This window comes from Pezoporus wallicus, unplaced genomic scaffold (assembly GCF_028554395.1).
Source record: "Pezoporus wallicus isolate ANWC-B61680 ecotype Strahan unplaced genomic scaffold, APGP_CSIRO_Pwel_v1 contig_2908, whole genome shotgun sequence".
Lineage (NCBI taxonomy): Eukaryota > Metazoa > Chordata > Aves > Psittaciformes > Psittacidae > Pezoporus > Pezoporus wallicus.
The window spans coordinates 2094529-2101637 of NW_026642179.1; positions in this window are offsets into that span (position 1 = coordinate 2094529).

Below are 7109 nucleotides of genomic sequence, written 5' to 3' on the forward strand. Positions count from 1 at the left end.
TCATAAAAACCACTGTTTTTCTATTTAACTGCTAAGCTCAGTCCACTTAAATTTTCAAGCAAAATTCTTAACTGAAAGAATTAAAGGAAAAAATACATTTTATTCTTCTTTTGTGAAATACACAAAGCAAACGTGGACTACTTACTTTATGTACTCTGGGTTTAGTCATATTCATTCTTTCATTTCCATGTCAGTGAAGTAGCCAGTACCCCCTTTAGCATGGTTTATACTTTCACACACACAGACACACATACATAAAAAAAACCACCAAAAATAACCAGAAAAACATGGTTAAAAATAGGATACTCTTGACTGCAATCCCACAGAAACTGGCAAAAGGACTTGGGGACACGAAGCTCCTATTAGCCTGTTTGTTTTTAATTGACTAGATTTCAACTTGACAGTAGCCCTTTTAGCAGTGTACAGAACAAAACAGCACCACATGGCCAGCAGGATCCATTTTAAAGTGGTGCTCTCTTATGTCCCCTGCTGAGGATTGCACCATATGAGCCATCAGTAATGCCAAGTCAAAGGCCAACCATCAATAACGCTCTCGCTGTGATCAAGAATATGTAAACAATGGACCAGCCACTTCTAGTGGCAGTTAAAATAGGGTTAAGGCTGAAGGAGGGTGGAACCTACCTAACAGGTTTTTTTCTCTGAAATTTTACAAAATATATTTTATCTGGACACTGTTGCTTGCTTGCAGCAAATATTTTAGCGCAGACTGTATTCTGCATATACTGAATTAAGCTAATAGAATATGACAGAGACTACTTGTCTAGATGCAAAGCCTGTGAAAGTCAACGGGAACATTTCCATTGGCCTCTGAGTTAGGTCTACAGTCAATATATCATAACCCAGCTATCACAGTGATGAGAACTAAATAAATAACATAGGAGATGTGTCCTCCCGCATTACACACACTCTTAAAAGTACACTTTTATTTAGTACGGTTCCACACATCTGGGCTAAGCTTCTCTCTGTAAATGTACATCTGCCTGAAGTTAAAAGTTCCCACCACAGAAGTTTGCTGAGAACAGGTTATTATTTCAGAAGGGAAAGACCCATAGAATTTAATAGGGATTGTTGGTTTTCGTCATCCTTCTTGCATTCCTCCTATAGGATGGATTAAGCTTTCTGTGGGAAGGATTTACTTCTGTATATCCTGGAATAGTTTCCCTAAATCCTTTTAACTTCATTTTGTAGGGTGGGTTTCTCCATAACTCATGCACCTGTAAGACTTAACTGGACAAATTAAGAAATTCATACAAGCCCCATCCCAAGGACATACTTTCTCTAACCTTAACCAACTCTTTCTTGCCTCCCATCCCTGTACATGACTCATCTCATTCTGTCACATTACCATTGACAAGGACATCTAAAGCCACAAAAAAAAGTTGATTGACATCCCCGCCAGAGCATTAGCTACCTTGCTCCTTGCTCCTGAGATCCGACTGTGCCTTTTGACAGCTCTCCAAGCACATTTACCCATTTCTAGAATGAAACTGAACCTTTGCACTTTATTATTATTATTATTATTATTATTGTTCTCTTTCAGGAAAAAGGTAATTGGGCATGAAAAGTTCAAATCCATTAAATAAAAGCTCAATTTAAAATATTTTTCATCCACCAAGCAAGGTCCTATTCATTATGCTGACACTGTACTCCACCTCTGTGCCAAGTGGATCACTCAAAGATGCCCCCCCACCACTTTCCTGGCATTTTGTGTGACAAGTAAATCTGCTGTGCATACATTGCTTTACAGGGCATCCCAGTTTTATATAAATACAGCAACATTATTTTTACAGCATCTTTAAATTTTCTATTTGAATTCTGTAACTATCAAGATACTTTCAAGTAAACTAATTGTGCCGAGTCTCTCCTGTGGATATTGTGGCAAACAGACACAGCTTCTGACATTTATTTCTGCTTCTTTACTCACTTCAAGTTTTTTAACATCCTCAGTCCTGTTCAGATCCACCTATTGCTAAATACAGATCATAAAGTATATTTACTTATCAAAAACAACAGCAGAGAATTAAAATATAAATTTCATAGTTCTCCAGGAATCTCAGTAGAAGAATTCAGATGTTGCAGTTACCTGGTGCCTCATTAATTTAAAGAAGCAAAGCAAACAAAACATTCTGATGCTTCAGCTACAAGTTAAATACTCTGTTTTCACGCAGGTCACTTTTTTCATTAGGCTTTCTTAGCACAAGTTTACTGTACAGAGACACTATTTTGCCTTAATATCCATTATGAATTTCTCCTTTAAAGCTTGCAAAATATTTTCCCCCTACAACTCAATCTACCAGAGACGCAGAACAGAGCTACTTTATTCTTCACAGGTCCAGTCCTGAAATCTAATAAAAAAGCCAAAGAGGGACATCTAGTGGTAGCATGCATGAAATTGAGAACGAGCAGAGGGAGAGAAAACCTACTGCCATGCCTATGGATCTGACAGAATTGCTTGTTTCTCATTAGGAATGAAGAAAAGTTGAAGAGAAGACCAAAATTAAAGAAAGGAAAAAGTCTGCCCATTTTATTACTTTCTAACACATAGACACGTTGGCAATATACTTAACTCTATCATCCATTTGGGCAAGGCAGAAAGATGAGGCAAAACAAAAGGAGAGCTAACAGTCACTCTTCTAAGTAACTCCAATATATTTAAATAAAGTCAGATTCCTCAAAATAAACTGAATCTAAATGAGAGCCATAAACAAACAATGCTGTCTCAGAACTCCAGACACAAAAAATGAAACTGTACCCAGACTTTTACTTGCAGAACAATCCCAAGGAAAACCTAGAGAATCTGCAGTACTAATTTCATTTACCTTGAAAGTAGACAGGTATATTAAACTCCAGCCAAGGACTGAGCATCAACAGAACCTAAATTTCACTTGAATGCAACTTCCAAAAAGTTGCCCAATGAGTAAATGATAAGATTTAGTCCTTAGCAGTTCTATTATCAGTGAACATTTTACCACAATCATCACAGAATGCTCATGAAATATGAGCAGAATAAGCCATCTGACAGCCAACAAGGCAGATCAGTAGCACTGGACACTTCTTCCATCTGAAGACAAGGAGAGATCGACAGCAAACTCCAAATTGCTGGAGAGACAACAGAAGAGCCGAGTAGCACGATCTACACCATCCCAGCTAACTTTAGTACCAAAGAGTATCTGTATTTATAACAAATTGGGTCTTTCTTATGAAAACATCCCTTTAAGAGTACAGAAGGGAAACCCACAAGAAGAGTATGTAACTTGCCAGCACTGCTCTCTGAGAAATGCAGCCTCTTAAGATGGACCACACCTGCCCACAGATTTTATGTGAAAATCCCATAGTAAACAACTTCCATGTGTTATAGCGGCTCAGTATTAAATAAATGAGGCAGTCATGCACACTAGAACACGAGGGCAGGCCCGTTAAGGAAAACCGAGCTTCCAGTGTCCTTTCCTATGAAAAGAGGAAGCAGATGAAGCTCCACCTTTGTAGCAATTATAGACACCTAGACATTAAGAATTTTAACCTACCTTGAGCACTTCTTGTGGCAATTCTACATACAGCTTGTCTCTAAAGTGAGGGTTAAAGAGATGAAGCTCAGAAATTCTTCCAAGAAATGTGGGCAACCTACAGAGCTGAACCTTTTCTGTTCAGATCCCAGACAGACTCACCCTTGTTCTGAAGGTCCCTTCTGATTTCCACAGATGTATTGCACTAAAAATGAATACTTCTCCATAAATTTGAAAACAAGTGCCATATATGACTTCCCATGCAAAAAAAAAACCAACAAAACAACCAAACCACAACCCACCCCAAAATCCTCCTCTCCAACACTGTAGGTGTAATGTCATTTTTTGGACAGTTTCAGGGGCTGCTCTTTGGAGCCACACAGCATGAACTCCCACCTCCCACCTCAGTGATTTGTGTGCCACAGGTGCCTCAAGAGGCAACTGACTAAATAGAATTAAATACCAAGTTGACCCAGCCTGATTGGGTGATCTCCATTCTGATTTGAAGTACTTATAATCCTTTTTGCAGATATTTAATGACTAGATGCACAAGGAAACACTTTCTTAAAAATGAACTTATTTTAAATAGTTAGTAAGATGGCCACAGAAGCAGAAGCTACTTGCCTCCCTTTCAACACTTTGTCTATGAGCCTTCATCCAGTTTGCTCCTTGATGCTGTGCTAAGCTCTCATTAAAGTATTTCCTTTCAGTCCTTCCCCCCCTCCATCCTTATTATTTCTGCAGCACTGATGCTAACTTCTGTATTTATTCCCCCTAACTGGAGAGCAGTATCCATGAGACAAAGACTTTCCTTTAGGAAGATGGGTTTCTTGCAACTTCCTCTTCTTAGTTCTCTCAAAAGTCTATCAGTACATACGAGATGTAGAATAAATTAAAGATGCTGTCAATGGTGATGCACTCTAGGATCCACTGGCAAAGAGCTACATATAAAAACATTCAACTGTGCAGATTACATGGCAACTGCTAATGTCCTTTAATGGATAAAAATAAGTTACTTTTAAATGTGTTACCATGGCAAAAGCAGCCACCTGGCATGCAGGTCAGTACTTGGGAATGCTGTGTCGAGGCTTAAGAGCAGTCAGCCACCATTCCCCTGCCCATATTACAACTTAGTAGGCTTTGAAGAAAGCGTGCTGGAGATGTCATTTTCCACTCTCCTATAAGCATCCACTTCAAGATGCTTCACTCCAGGCCAGCAACGGATGCCCTACATCACTGTAGCACTTCGTACAGGACTTATGACATAGAATTATGGCTGTAACTTCATACATTGCAAGCATTTATGCAGAATACTGTCCCATGTGTGCATATCCATAACATGTGCTCCTAAGAATGCTTAACTAGTGCTATTATACAGAAAAACACTTCAGGCATTATATCTCACATTTCTCACACCTACTTTTAAAACAGAAAAGTAGTATTTTTTTTTTTACATGTGGAAAGGGACTCTAAATTTTTTTGCCTTCCAAGCGTTTACAGGAGTAAGGAGTGTTTTCTAGGAAGAAAGCACCTGTTTAAAATATTTCATATTACTCATTGCACTGCAATAATTCAATAATAACTGCCTTGATAAAAAAAAAACAACAAAAACCAAAACCAAATAACCCACAAAAAGACACACACACCCACACAAAACAACCCCACAACCACCCAAAACCAAAACAAAACCAAAACACAAACCCAAAACTAAACAACAAAGCCAACAAAAAAAAACTATGTTAAGACTAAGTTTAGCGTGCATATATTCCAGAAAGAAACAGTGTCATAGAAAAGAGTCATCACCTGTCTTCCAGAGTCTCTGAATGAAGATCACACACCCTTCTGGAAGTCATGCTATGATTAAACTCACCTCAGCAGAAGGGCAGTCACTCCCTGTCATGTTTTCCACTAGAGGTCAGGCTGAAAGAGCTAATGATCGATTTTAGCCTTCAAAATCTTTGAGGGGGCGTTACTAATAAAGATTCTGAATTTTGAAAATCACTTAAAGTGAATCCCAAAGATGTATTTTTTTAAGTGTCCAACAGCTGGAGATATTTAATCGTGAGAGTATTTTAATGTATGTTAATACAACTTTTTACAGAGCACCCAATGTGTCACCTCAGTTGGCAGGACAAGTTTTGGAAAAAGAGAAAAATTCTTCCTAAATTTCAGTCCTGAAATAAAAATCATGTTAGTTTGATTAATAACAGACATTATAGGTACTTTTAAAAGGGTATTTTTAAAGTTTTGCTTTTGATTTTTTTGCTTTTAAAAAGGACATACAATACAAGCATTTTCCACCAAAAAATCTAGATTGAATTTGTTTCTGTAACTGGAAAGACACATAGCTGCCTTCAGCACAACTGTCTGCAGCCATAAGAACCAGGACAAAGTAACTCAGGCTATAAGCCACATAAGCATTTACTCATAGAGTCAAAAAAAACCTGAGGAATTGCTTACATGTTTACACTTCTGAAAATGAAACAGCCCACGAAATTCACTCAGAGAAAAAACAGCTAAGTCAAGCTATGCCAGCTAGCATTTTAAAGTACCTCATGGTCAAGTATTAGACCTATTTCAAAGATACTTAAAGTACTTTGGAGAAATAAGAATATAAAATGCCAGGAATAACTGGCAGAGAGAAGAAAACTTGTGACTTTTCTGTCTGCCTAAGACTAGTGGTGGGAATAACAGGCATAAGAAACAGAAATGAAGCCTAGATGTTGGTTTGACCTCATTTTGTATTTCTTATTTGGACTAGCCCTTTCTGCACTTTCACCAGGTCAAAAGTAGCGTACCTGCTAACAGCCAGTCCTTTCATCAGAGTTACAGATTACTTTGTTTAATGATTTTGTAACAGAACCTGATAAGTGCAGTCCAAAATCCACATGTGCATGTTTCAGAACGTGAAAATTCAGTTTAGCTCAGTAATACATTCAACTAACACACTCTTTTTATTAGTTCTCCTGAAAATAAGCTAACCTTTTAAAATTTACAGCTGTACAACAGGTCCAGTAAGTATACCTCTCTACAGCATGGCCTGGAGAAACACAAGATATGTTTGACTTCAACACACTTCCACAAAGCTGGCAGTCAGAGTTTGACTAAAGCTGGTAAAGCAGATTTCCCAGATTGAGCACCTACCCCACCCAGATGCACAGATGGTATTTGTGGGAGCAAAGGAAAATAAAATATAGGTTTAAAATAAATGCAAGAGAAACACAGAATAATATTGAATCACTCTCTAGGTATTTCTAGGGGTTTCAGTTTGTCTTTTCTACTTCTCAGCACATAGTGAGTGTATGAAACCACTGAGCAAATGGAAGGGATTTAAAACTAGTTTTGTTTTAAATGTAAGATCACAGAAATAAAGACAGGCTCCAGGTATTTCTCTTCAGAATGGTATTTCTGCACAGAAGTTTGATGCAAAAAGAGTTAAAAATGCTGTTCCTGCATATGTCTAGCAATGACAACTAGGCTTGTCAGAAGGGCCCTTTCAATGCTGCTGAAATTCAAATGGGCCCCTCTGCCCATGGTGGCCACTTTCCCATTGTTTTAAATGGAGAGAAATAGAGCTAGAAAAAA